We start from the raw sequence: 13,612 nt of genomic DNA on the forward strand, positions 1-13,612 counted from the left end.
CTAGGTATTTTTTTTTGAGGCTATTGTGAATAGAATTGTTTTCCAAATTTCTTTCTCAGTAGATTTGTTGTTGGCATATATGAAGTTTATTGATTTTTGTCTGTTGATTTTGTAAGCTACTACTTTGTTGAACTTATTACCTCTGGTAGTCTTTTGGTGGAGATTATTTTTTATCTTCAAAGTATGGGATAGTATCATCTGCAAACAGTGATAATTTTATTCTTTCTTCCCTATTTTCATTCCTTTTATTTCTTTCTCTTGTCTAATTGCTCTGGCCAGAATTTCTAGTACTATATTAAATAGGAGTGGTAAGAGTGGACATGCTTGTCTTGTTCCAGTTTTTAAAGGGGATGCTTTCAAATTTTCCCCATTTACTATGAAGTTGGCCTTGTGTTTTTCATCTTAGCTCATATGATGTTGAAGTAGATTCCTTCTATCCCTAGTTTCTTCAGTGTTTTTTTTTTTCTTTCTGTGAGTAGGTGTTGAAGACCTTCTCTACATCTACTGAGATGACTAAATAATTTTGTCCTTAATTCTATTTATGTGTTAAATTATATTTATTGGGTATTTTAAACCACTCTTGCATCTCTGGAATAATACCAACTTGGTTATGATGTACAGTCTTCTTAACATGTTGCTGAAAATGATTTGTTAACAGCATATTAAGTATTATTATAAGTTCATCAGGGATATTGGTCTGTAGTTTTCTTTCCTGGATGTGTCCTAGTCCAACTTTGGTATGAGTGTGATACTGGCTTCATAGAATGGATTTGCAAGTGTTCTATCCCTTTCTATTTCATGGAATAATTTGATAAGTATTGGCATTAGTTGGTCTTTAAAGATCTGGTAGAATTCAGCTGAGAATCTATCTGAGAATCCATCTAGCCCTGGGCTTTTCTTTGTTGGAATACTTTTTATTACTGCTTTTTATCATTACAAGTTATTTGTCTAAGTTTTTTATGTCCTCTTGGTTCAATTTTGACATATGTGTCAAAAATGTATTAATTTTTCTAGGTTTTCCAATTTTTTGAAGTATAAATTTTCAAACTAGTTGCTAATGATTGCTGGATTTCTGTGATATCTGTGCTAATTTATCTTTTTTCATCTCTAATTTTGTTAATTTGGGTCATCTCTCTCTCTCTCTCTCTCTTTTTTGTTAATTTGACTTAGAGCTTATCAATCTGTTTGATAAAGTTTGGAAGTTTTTCTGTTATTATTTCCCTGAAGAGATTATCCATTCCATTAACCTTCATCTCACAACCCTCCTCAATTCCAGTGATTCTTAAATTTAGTCTCTTATTTTTCCCAAAGTTCTTGTATATTCTGATCACGGTTACTTATTTTCTTTTCTTTAATACTGTAAGAATGTTCAAGGCTGGCCACTTCCAGATTTGAGATTCTGTCTTCAGTTTGGACTACTCTATTAGAAAGACTTTCAACTGAACATTTTATTTGATTTATTGTGTCTTTCATTTCCAAGATTTCTGTTTGGTTCTTTTTAAATATCTCTATCTCCTTATTGAATTTCTCATTTATATCCTGCACTGATTTTTAAAATTCATTTAGTTGTTTTTCTGTGTTATCTTGGAAACCATTGATCATTTTTATAATTATTCTTTTGAATTCTTTATCTGCTATTTCATCCTCTTCAGTTGCTGGTGAATTATGACTCTTAGAAGGTGTCATGTTACCTTGTCTTTTCATATTTCTTATATTCCTGTGTTGAGTTTTATGCATTGCTTAGGAAGGATTTCTGTTCCACTCTTATGTGTGAACCTTTTCAAGACATTATCTTCACTTACCAAAGTGTTCTAGAGCGATCTAGATTGAGACTCCTTTGTAGGTGTGGTATCTGCAAACTTTGTGTCAATTTTCTCTGTTTTTGCTGTAGCAGAGGACCTACTTTTAGCCTTTTGTACTTGGATTATGGTCATTAGTTTGCATTTTTGTCTCTTCTTAGTCTTTTATTAAAATATAACTGAAGTTTGAGTGTCATTAATTTCTGTGTGAAACAAGGTGTGCTGTCTTGGCTGAGTTTAACTCAGCAGTAGAGTCTCTACACTGTGACCTTATAGTTTCCCTGTAGCTTCCCAACATATCACAGAATGGCGGAAACAAACAATAGCAACAACCAATGCAAACAATATACAGTATTACAATAAATACCTGTTTCCTACTATGACATCTACAATGTTAATTACCACAAAAAAACCAGAAATGGTAGGGCTGGCAGTTGCCAACAACAAAATTAAGTAACCATAAACTAGATCTGGCATTAAAGCAAACAACAAATGTCAACTGTGTCATCCACAATAGTAATAACTGCATCAGCATGAATGGTGGGACAGGAATTTTATAAACCAATTAGTTCTAAAAGATGGCAAAAATACAACTAAGAGAAAAGAAAATGTGACGGGAAGGTAGAAAAGGGTTAACAATTTCAAAAAGTGAACAGAAGAGAGGAGGCAGAAGAGAAGTAACAGGTAATGTTAATAAGGATGGAGGATGAAAAATGGGAGAAACAAAGTAAAGGCTAAAATGCTAAAAGCAAGAAAACAAAATATTTCTATATGGTCATGAACCAATTAGCACAGCAAGAACACACACACACACACACACACACACACACACACATACTCACACACACACACGGAAAAAGATTCTTAATGAAAAATGAGGGAATTGTCTCCATGAGATGGTCAAAATAGTCAATGAGCTTGGATGATCACTGCCTATGCCAAACATTCCTTCTTTCCATGTCCTCTAGAACTGTGTATGAGAGGGAGAGAGAGAGAGAGATTGAGAGAGAGAGAGAGAGAGAGAGAGAGAGAGAAGGCTAGGCTTTTTAACCCAATCACTTTTTGTGTTGTTCACTGATTTGCCACTTGGAATGGCTTATGACTGAAGCTGGTTGAAATAACTCTGAGCTTCCCTTCTCATCCGTATAAGGTAGAATGGAATGGGAATCACTGTCATTTGGAGTTTTAATGCATTCCCAGGGTAGTGCTGCAGAGTTCTACGGGAGGAGTTCCATTGGCTGGGGTTTAGGTCTAATCAGGACTTAGGGGCTTTGTTGGGTGGTATGTGTTCTGGAAAGATTAGTTTGACATACCCCTAGGACCAGGCAAGACTCTGAGCTCTGCTGGAAGTCTGGATCTCAGGAACCTCCCAAGAATTATACTCATGGGAGCCAATACTCCACACATTCTGCTGCCCATAATCCAGTCTTCCCAGGCTTAGTTCTTACATGTATTCACACCCACCTCTTCAGATTCCCTTCATTTGACCATGTGAACCACTAGACTCAAAGGAAAAGTAAGTTATGCTCCTCTTCACTTTTTCAACTTGAATCCCCTTGGGTACTTGTTGGGACAGTATGGTAGTGTTTTCTATGATTTCTCAGTTCCTGCAGCAGCAGCTGCAACGTGGCCACCTCAGGATGGCTCCTGCCTCAGCTGTCCAAGGCCAATTGAGAAACAGAACACTCTTCAAATACCAGCTCACCAGAAGAGTGCTCTGGGTCAGCTAAGTACAGACTGCCTTTTTGATCTCAGGTTTTTCTGTACTAAATATGTCCTTTGTGTTCCTTTCTGTGTCCTTCTTCTGTGTGGTGAACTAGCACATTGCCACTGCTGAAACTCAATTTAATTCCAAAGTATTCTTCATTCTTCATTCAATGTATCAAATTTCTGGTTCTAAGATACTCTGACTGTACAATGTTGAATTTTAATAAAATTCCTTTCGCCCACCTTGCTGAGAAATAGTACTCCCACTGCTTGAATTCTGAGCCACACAGCAAATAAAAATGCAGCCTTTTTCTACTCTGCCATCTTGAATTGCAGCATTCCTCTCTTTGGAATAATACTGCTAGGTCAATAGAACATAATGTTAAAGGAAAAGAAAGGACTGATTTTTCTAGGAGGTCATTATCAGTAATAGTGAGTGACACCATGACTATTTTCATCCTTTGATTTCTGGACCCATGAATCCTTGCTATGGAAGAAACATATACATGTATTAATTACTAATTCAAGCATGCTCTCTGGAGAATTTTGCCCAGTCCTGAAATGTATTTCCACATAGCTGATGCTATAAGTAAGTCCTCAAAAGTCCATTCCACTGTTTGATCAAATCAGGTACTTTGGTTTGAAATTACATGAGCAGGAAACCAATTACCATATTTCTTTGGCTATGAAGTGAGTTCCTTGGTCAAAAGCAATGCTGTGTGAAATATTGTATCAGTGGATAAGGCATTGTATAAATTCATGGATTATAGTTTTGACAGAAGAATTGAATGCAGGGAAGGCAAACCCATATCTAGAGTGAGTGTAGTTCTCACTGCAAGGTACAGCTTAGAGAGAAAAGCCATCACAAAATTCTTCAAGGATGCTGTGATCCCCTTCACCAATTCATCTCTCACAGTATTAGTGAAAGCTATGTATTCTATGAATGAATAGGTCTTCAATGACAAAGCCATTCCAGTATTCCTTCGAATCTCTCTTTTTTTTTTTTTTCCTGTATTAAACTAAAACAAACCCAGCATTTCCAATTTACTCATGGTGGGCCATCTTTTGGAACACGTTTTCTTTAACTCACAAGTTAGAGACCCTTCTATCTTTCTGAGCTGCAGCAATAAATGCAAATCTCTGCTTATTAATCCCAAATTAATAAAATTGGCCTCATCCAACTTTATATTCCCTACATTATCCTATGCTCCTAGTATTCATTCCCATACATGGTTACTGGATTTTGTATGTATAAATTAGAAAACTCAAGCAGTTCTGAAGTGTAGCATACTTCCTTGTGTGTTACACTTTGTACCTCACGTTGGGGACATACTAGAATTTGAATCTAATTAGAAACAAAGACAAGAAGGGTGGTAGAGGGTGTGTACTGAAAATAATTTGCATAATAGCTACCTCAAGGGAAGACATTACAGTTCACTCAGACAGAACAGGGTTAATCCCCTCATATTAGGATGGAGATGTTGATACCTATGGGAGTGGGAGGCTACTACCACATGGGGAGAGGGTAGAGATGCTCCACTGGGGAGATCTCTTCTATTGACAAAGACTCATCAGAATTTAGGTATTCAAGTCCCCAATTTCATTCAGGTCTTCCCACACATCCCCATCCCAACTTATAGAATCTAAATTTCTTTCCCAGTCAGTGCTCTCACTTTAAAGTAGGCATCCTGGGAGACTTGCAGTTCAACATGAATTATAATTCAGTCAGCCAAAGGATTAGATTCTGCATTTGATTTTCAGTAGTCTCAGTTCTGCATCTATAGGAGATAAGGGTCAGATCATTAGTGTAGTAACTAAGTAGAGAAAATGAACCTCTAAACTCATGCTATATTTCTCTTTCATCTCTTTGTCCAGTGACATTGGAGCAACCAGTCACCCTCATTATGTCGGTTGGTCAGTTGGTTTTTTAATAGAGTATATTCAAAGTCACCCAACTCTTGATTCTTATAACTGGCTGGGAGTATCCAATGCAGATATTTTATGTATTTTCAATATCAGTTCATGCCATGAACTACCAGTACTCTTATGCATATACCTATTATATGGAATGACTCACACAGTTATAGAGGCTGAGAAGGCCTATGCTCTGATCTTCCTTTTGCAAGAGAGAGCTCAGGAGTGTTGGTCATGTAGATTTAGTGAAAGTCTGAAGGCCTAAGAACCAGGAGAACCAATGACGTAAGTTTTAATCAGCGTAAAAGAAAAATACAGTGGAAAAAAAAAAAAAAAAAAGCATTTTCTCCCTTACCTTACTCTTGCCTTTTTTTGTCTATTCAGTTCCTCAACACATTGACTGAAGCCCACTCACATCAGAGAGCTACCTGTTTCATTCAGACTACTGATTCAGATATTACTATCATCCAGAAGTACCATTACAGACACACCTAGAATGAAATGTTTGGGTACTCTCTCATCTCAGTCAAATAGACACAAAATTAACCATCACAACAACTAATAAAGTTTTTTTGGAACATAGCCACACTCATTTGTATACGCGTTGTCTTCAATGGCTGCTTTCATGTTACAGCAGCAGAGCTCATAGGTAGAGACAGACCATATGACCTGCAAAGCCTAAAATATTTATTACTTGACTCTCTATAGAGAACATTTTGCTCACTATTGTCCTATGAGAGTGTTTTAAATTTTTAGTATGCATATAAATCACCTGCAGATCTTGTTAAAATGTTGATTCTGATTCAGTAAGTCAGAGCCAGGATTGTTCATTTCCATCATGGTACTGGGTGAGGCCAATGTCGATAGACTGAAGACTATGTCTATATCTAATTTTCACTCTCATTACAGCCCCCGACTACCATACCTTGATCTCCTGCCTACTCCATTTTCTTCTAGGTTCCTCTTACTTCAATCCTGTTCTTTCTATGCTCTGTCTACACTATTTCAGTTTATTGTGATTTCTTCCTCATTGCATTTTCTTTCACTCTTTTACCTTTAAATGTATTCTGTGTTGCCTTATTATTTGATGTTAAATGTGTGACAGTCTTAATTCTTCCCAAAGATTTAAACTCCATCAAAATAGGGATCCTGATTTTAGACATTGATCGTCCATTAGGCTCACATAGTATCTTACATATGCAGATGCTCTCAAACTATTTATAAAGTTAATTACTGTCCCACATCTAGAAAAAATAGTTATTGATAGGATGTCATCACAGTAAGTGAGATGATACTCTTTTCCAGTGACCATATTTTTAGTACTAATTTTTTTCTCTACTATTGGTGGTGAGGATTATGTTTCTTCCAGAACAAAAACAGTGTTGAAATGAAATCCAAGTCTTTGGATTGGTATATTAAATCATACTATGGAATTGAAATTGAAATTTGATTCAAGCCTTGAGATGAAGAGTACACCTTAATTATGAACTGAAAAACTGCTTACTGTGCAAATTGTCTGGACGCTGGTGAATTAGAAATGCAATGTTAATTTCCTAGTTTAGTAATCTCATTTTCAGAATTTGCTTGAAGAGGTATTGATAAATTGCAATAGCCAATCATGTATGAAAGTTTACAGACTATGAAAATGTTTTATTTTGCCATTAAACATCATACATTCCTGCATTTGAAGAGAATTATGTGAGTAGTTAAATAAGATGAGAAACTTCTGTAGTCATAAAAATTAGTCAATTTATTTTGCTCTTCTAATCAGTTTAAATTTCTCCCTGGACTATTTCAGTATATCTCAAGAATAAAAGTAGTATGATTATGAAGCTACTTTGAAAGAATCTGATAGATAGACATAAAAAGCAGTTACAAGTGGTTGGCATTTCAAAAGTCCTCAGAGCAACATTTATCTTTAAACAAAATTATATGAGAACATTTCACTATTTAATAAATTTTGGAATTAAAAATATACTTACCTTTGTCATAAGTATGCCCAAGGAAAAATTATAAAGAAATTTTACTTGTGAAGCATTGTATCAGTTTTTAATAAAGTACTTTATTTCTAAATATTTTAAAGTGTCAACACATTTTTTCTTTTAATCAACACATTTATTTTTGACTTTTTAATTTATTTTTACTACTATCCTCATTCTAACAGCAACCACCATCATAAGCAGAGAGGCAGTCACCTTGGTACATCACAGTTTATCCACAGGGTGGAGCCATGTGGCTAGATCCTGGAGACACCAATTTTATTGCACTCATGATTTTGAAATAACTCATGGTAAATCCAACCCACCAAATTTCTTGTTTCTGCATGCAGTTTTCTCTGGTACTATTAGTTTAGATCCTTACAAACTCTCACTTTAGCATAGTGCCATCTTTTTCCATTGCAATCTGTCTTCTGTAGCAGTGGTTTTTCCAACTTTGACTGCACAATGAAATCACCTGGGCAATTTTTAAAAGTAGTTTTGCTGGGGGTCCTATATTAGCCTAATTGAACAGAAATCTTTCTAGGGTAGAGTCTGACCATTGACATGTTTAAAGGTTCCACAGGTGATTCCATCCTGACGGCAAGGGTGCAAACCCACTCTCTATACTACCACTATAGATATCTTTTTCAATTATAAATTTAATCACTCCATTCCTGCAGTCTAATCATTCATTGACTTCTCATCAACTTTAGGGTAACATCAACCTCCTTGACAAGGCAAACAATTCCCTCTCTGGTGTCATTACCACCATCCTCCAATCCCCAACACATGCAGTGACCCAGCCTACAGAACTGCTTGTGGGCTTCTAAACTTCACAGGTTTTCTCACTCCTCCAGGCTTGTGCTCATATTCTTAGCAATGAATACAGTAGGCTAATTAATATTTATTGAAAGGCTAAATGAATAATGTAAAATGGCTTTCTCTTATTTAGGACAGTAATGTTTACTTTTGTCAAATGCCTGGCAGTGTTTACTTATCTTGCAGTGACTTAACAGTATAGAATATGGCATCTAATCAACCAACAAATGTGTAATATATTTTAAAGAAGACACTATGTTCTGCCAACGTATTCATATGTTCTGCTAAATAACTCAATTCAAAGATAACATTTGAAACTTTCTTAGGAACAGCTGCTTCTACATTGTACTTTTTTTCAGTCTAAATTTCTCAACTCTAACAATTGTATTTAAGGCAACAGAATGGACTGCTTGCAAGGGAGATGGTGCAAATATTATGTTTAAATGAGTGGGTCCTTGTACCCATTGACCAGTCACTCAGAATCTGCTCTTACAACGATTTTTATTCTAGAAATGCCATGATCTGATTGACCTACATTTTTAGATGAGATCAGGCACACAGTCTATGATATGGCATAGACTGAACTACAGTTTCAAAACTGAATATTCTTTTTTTTTTTTTTTTGGTACTGGGGATTGAACCCAGAGGGGCTTAATCAATCCCCAGTCCTTTTTAATACTTTATTTAGAGACAGGGTCTCACTGAGTTGCTTAGGGCCTCACTAAGTTCCTGAGGCTGACTTTGATCTCAAGATCCTCCTGTCTCAGCCTCCCAAATCACTGGGATTACAGGCTTGTGCCACTGCATCCAGTTCAAAACTGAATATTCTTGAGAAGTAAGTGGTGGGATTTTATTCAGGTCCTTTTTCTCCAATTTGCAAAAGGCATAGTGTCTAGCGAACACAGTACTTTCAGGGTCTATGAATATGTTTTAATGTCTTGTAAACCAGAAAAAACAAACTTTTAGGTCAAAGAAAATGTTTTCATGTAAAGTAGTATTGTATTCATCTTTATGACAATGCAGTGATAAAATATAATTGGTGATTATTTGTATGGAGTAAGGGGCTCATAAAGTGGAAAGTGCCTGAGACCCAGTAAGGGCATATGGCCCTCATTCCAGGGAAACTAGGGAGGAGACATCCAGCCCTAAAATAGCTCCTCCTATATATGCCTGCTGGATGACATATGTTATTAGCATCTACCAGAGTGTCTTGGTCTTTATTTTCAGACTGTGGATATCTATCTCAGTATAGTTTGTTTTTTTAATTTTCCAGAAATGGAATTGGTTGAGGGTACTTATATGTCAACATCATGGAATGTGTCCCTAATCATCCCTTCAAACTGAGATTTTACAATGGCATGTATCTTATGTCCAAGTGAGTCATTTGACGTGTTAGAATCATTCGACATACACATCTTAAAGTTGCTCTAATAAACGGATGCCAGTATTAGAGATGGGTACAGTCATATAAAAATACTGTCCTGTCATGTGTTCAGAAGTAGTCTTCTAAATGCCCTGTAGTGAAAGAGTTTTCCAAAATTTTCGAGTTTGTGAAAATACGTTTTTGAAAGTGTTAATCATTGCAAAGAACACTTTGACTTTAAAAATGCATACGAATATGGATATTTATGTACAATACTAAACAAATGATCTTGCTTTTCTAATGTAAATTCAAACATGTGGCTGAAACAATTAGTGCTTCTATGACATTGAATAGATGTTATATAATTCTTTATTAAAGATAAATAACAAATTCTAATGCTTTTATTGGTCCTATCAGGGACTCCCTTTTTGTTGATGATCCCTGACAACTACAGTGTATTTAGCAGATACTTCTTGGCTGTACAGAGCACTTTTTTTTTTTTTTGCTTGTTTTTTTGTAAACCTCTGTGCCATGCTCATAAACAGTAGGAGGCTTTTAGCTCTGTGGGTTCTGGTTCCCTAGGTGGTATTCAAGTTGCATACCTGGAAAACAATTCACAATTAGCCTTTTTTATTTTTTTCCAAAAGAAACCAATGATATTGATATGGCTAGTTCATAATTTTAAAGTTAAGATGGACTCCATTTATCATAGATATTGCTTCACTTGATTTGTTTGGTATCTTTCCCTTCTTCCGGGATTAACACCCTACATTTAGTAGTTCCTAATCATAGTACATGTGACACAGTGATTATTCCAAGGAGCGGGCATCTGACATGTCATGACAAAGTCTTCCTGAGAATTTAAACCTAAATTAGAGGCATGAGCCCTTTGTCTCTGATGGTGAAAATGTGAGTATATTAATTATTTGCCAATGGCAATAATTCAGCCTTGGACTAAGAGTTCTAAGCAGACAAAGGGAAAAAAAGACAAGGGGGAACTGAAGGAAGGACAAGAATTAGAATCCTGAGGGGGATGTTCACATTGCTAGTTCCAGTTCTTGAGGTCCTTGGAAACCCTGGATTTTGCTATTCTTGGTTTGATTGTTCTTATTCGACCTAAGTGGATCCAGTGTTCTTTGGAAATGTTTGCAAATACACTCACTTTCTCCATTAACACCCTCTTTATACTAAGTTTACCTCTATCCATACCTTTAAGTAGATTGTTTTAAAATATTAACTAAGGATGAAATTTTAGATATGCTAATTAGCTGAAAATTGAGAATAATAGTATTTTGGAATTAAATGAGAAAATGAATAAAACATTTGATCAGTGCTTGTCATATAATAATTAAATAAAAAATTATTATTATTATCTTTCTTGATTACTTATACAACATATACTTTGAAAATCAAATAATGAATACATACAATTATATTATTAGTTTATAATTAGTTTACAATTATATTATTAGTTTCATGATATGAAAAGTCAACATTTTCTCCTATATGTAACCATTCAAAAAATGGGAACCTATCCAGGCCCATCCCTAGGGACAATAGAGACAAGAGAAAATGTTTTTTTTTTTTTTTTTCAGGTTCCTATGTATATGGTTAATTTGATTTTAAAATATCTTATGAAATTCACAGGTCCATCTGAGTCACACTGATATATTGATGAAGATTTAGAATAATGAATAGGGATTTTTTGAAAATTCTTTGCAGTAAATGTCATGGAAGGAAGAAAGGAAGGAAGGGTGGGAGGGAAGGAGGGAGGGAAAGGAAAGAAAGAAAGAAAGAGCCACAAATGATGAAGGTTCTAAGAGTTTATTCTACTTTCTGTCTAACAAGTTAGTTGCTATTATTTCAAGAATGCTAGAGGAAGATCAGAATCCTAGGTCAGAGACAAAGGAGTTAATTGCTCACAAGACAGCAAATAGTTGTGAGCATCAGCCTGTTTGCATTGATTCATCTTGCCAAGAGAACGAAATGAGTTAAGAATACACCTGCACATGCAGTGGGTTGTAGGAGAGAACCCAATCACCAAGGATCCAGCAACTAGTAACAGAAACGCTTTGTCTCCGCTATCATGGAGTGGATAAAGCTTGGAATGTAGCACACAAAGCAAGATCATGCAGGGACTACTCAGGCCATGGCAGATAGCCTTTCCCAATAGTGTCTAGGCATTATCTCTTCCTGTTGAGACCCCAGCAACCATTTCTTCATATTTATTGTCAAGTGTTCCATTCCTGGCTAATTTTCTGTCTCCCACTGAGAGAAAAAGGCATTAACATTGCTATTACTTACAAGACCATGGCTTGTTGAAACCTGTTTATGTTGAAATTATAGATCTTGCCTCTGCAGTTCCTCAATACCATTTATTTAATTCTGGTTACATACTTGCTCATGACTTTGCATCATCCACAGTGCCTCCCATGATTATTGACTTCCAAAGACACTCTTAAATGCTATTACTATGCTTTCTTAATGAGAAACACAAACAAAATCTTTACCTAAACTATACAGAAAAAAAAAATGTAAGCAATTCATTTTCCACTTAGGATAAATTTATCATTTGTGATTTTATGAAATAAACATAGAAAAACATGCCTTCTAATCATGTTTTCTCTTGAAATCTTTAGACTATAATCACTACATTCCTAGAATGTGTTGTCTTTAAATGTTGACTGCCTCTCTTCGTTCTGCACATTGTTACCAGCAGATAGACTAGGTGAGAGGTTAGGGAATAGGGAAATGGGGAAGCAAAAATAAATGGTCCAATGTTTGAAGAAATTGATTCCAGAAAAGTATTGTATTACCACATTGATCAAAGACAAGAGTGGGTATTGATCCAAATCCCTTAGACTAGATAAGTAGTAGAGGACTGCCAGATAATTGTCATGGAACCTATAGAGGGGTAGATGGTCAGTAGTCAAGGGAATGTGGGGTACAGCACAACTTTTGGTGCTATATCAAAAGTGATGCAGTGGTCAAAACAGAGATGAATGAGAACACACATACACAGATCAAATCCAATGTTCAGCAGTAGATTCTTTGTAACCCAGAGCCCTAAACTTGTCTTATATTTATGATAGCATTAACTAACATCTGGTGCTTGTTGGTGCCATTCTGTATGAACCTGCAAATGGAATGGTATACTGACCATCAGGAAACATCCTCTCTTCAATCAGATCTCCTAGAACAAGGGCCACCTAGGAGGTTCCAGGATACTGTCAACAACATGAGTCCTAGGCCTCCTGAGATATTTTATGAACACATGACTTGTAAGAGTGTAGGATACTTCAACTAAATGGAAAAATGGGGAATAAAATGAAGGTATTAAAGTTCATGATTTGAATTTGAAGAACTCTGTTTGATAGGCACTGTTGGCTCTGGCCACAACTAGGCATCAGAGAAGGCCTTAGAAAATTTCAAGAGACACATTAAGGATAAGTATGTTAGTTAGCTTATTGTCACTGTGACTAAAATACCAGACAAGACCAACTTGGAGGAGGACAGTTTTATTTTGGCTTATAGTTTCAGAGGCTCAGTCCATGGTCAGCTGATTTCAAGGCAGAAACATCATGGTGGAAGGGTTTGACACAGCAAACTTCTCAGTTCATAGCAGCTTGGAAGGAAAGAGAGAGAAGGAGAGAAGAGGGGGTTAGGAGCTAGGAACAAGATATAGTCCTCAAGGGCATGCCCCCAGTGACCTACCTCCTTTAGTCACATCACACCTTCTGTCACCACCCACCTTCTGTTAAATGTTGTCCATTTTAAAAGAGACCTTAGGGAGCTGGTTCTCTCTCCTACCATGGGAGGCCACAACTAGAAGGTGCTATGAGGAAATGAACTCTCAGTAGACACTGAATATGCCAGTACTTTCATCTTGGACTTCCCAGCTTCTAGAATGGTGAGAATTAAATTTCTGTTGTTGATAAGGCACCCACTTGATGGTATTTTGGTATACTAGCACAAAGAGACTAAGACACTAAATATATCCTACAGCCATAATTTTATTGCTTCAATTACAA

This window comes from Sciurus carolinensis, chromosome 6, assembly GCF_902686445.1.
Source record: "Sciurus carolinensis chromosome 6, mSciCar1.2, whole genome shotgun sequence".
NCBI lineage: Eukaryota > Metazoa > Chordata > Mammalia > Rodentia > Sciuridae > Sciurus > Sciurus carolinensis.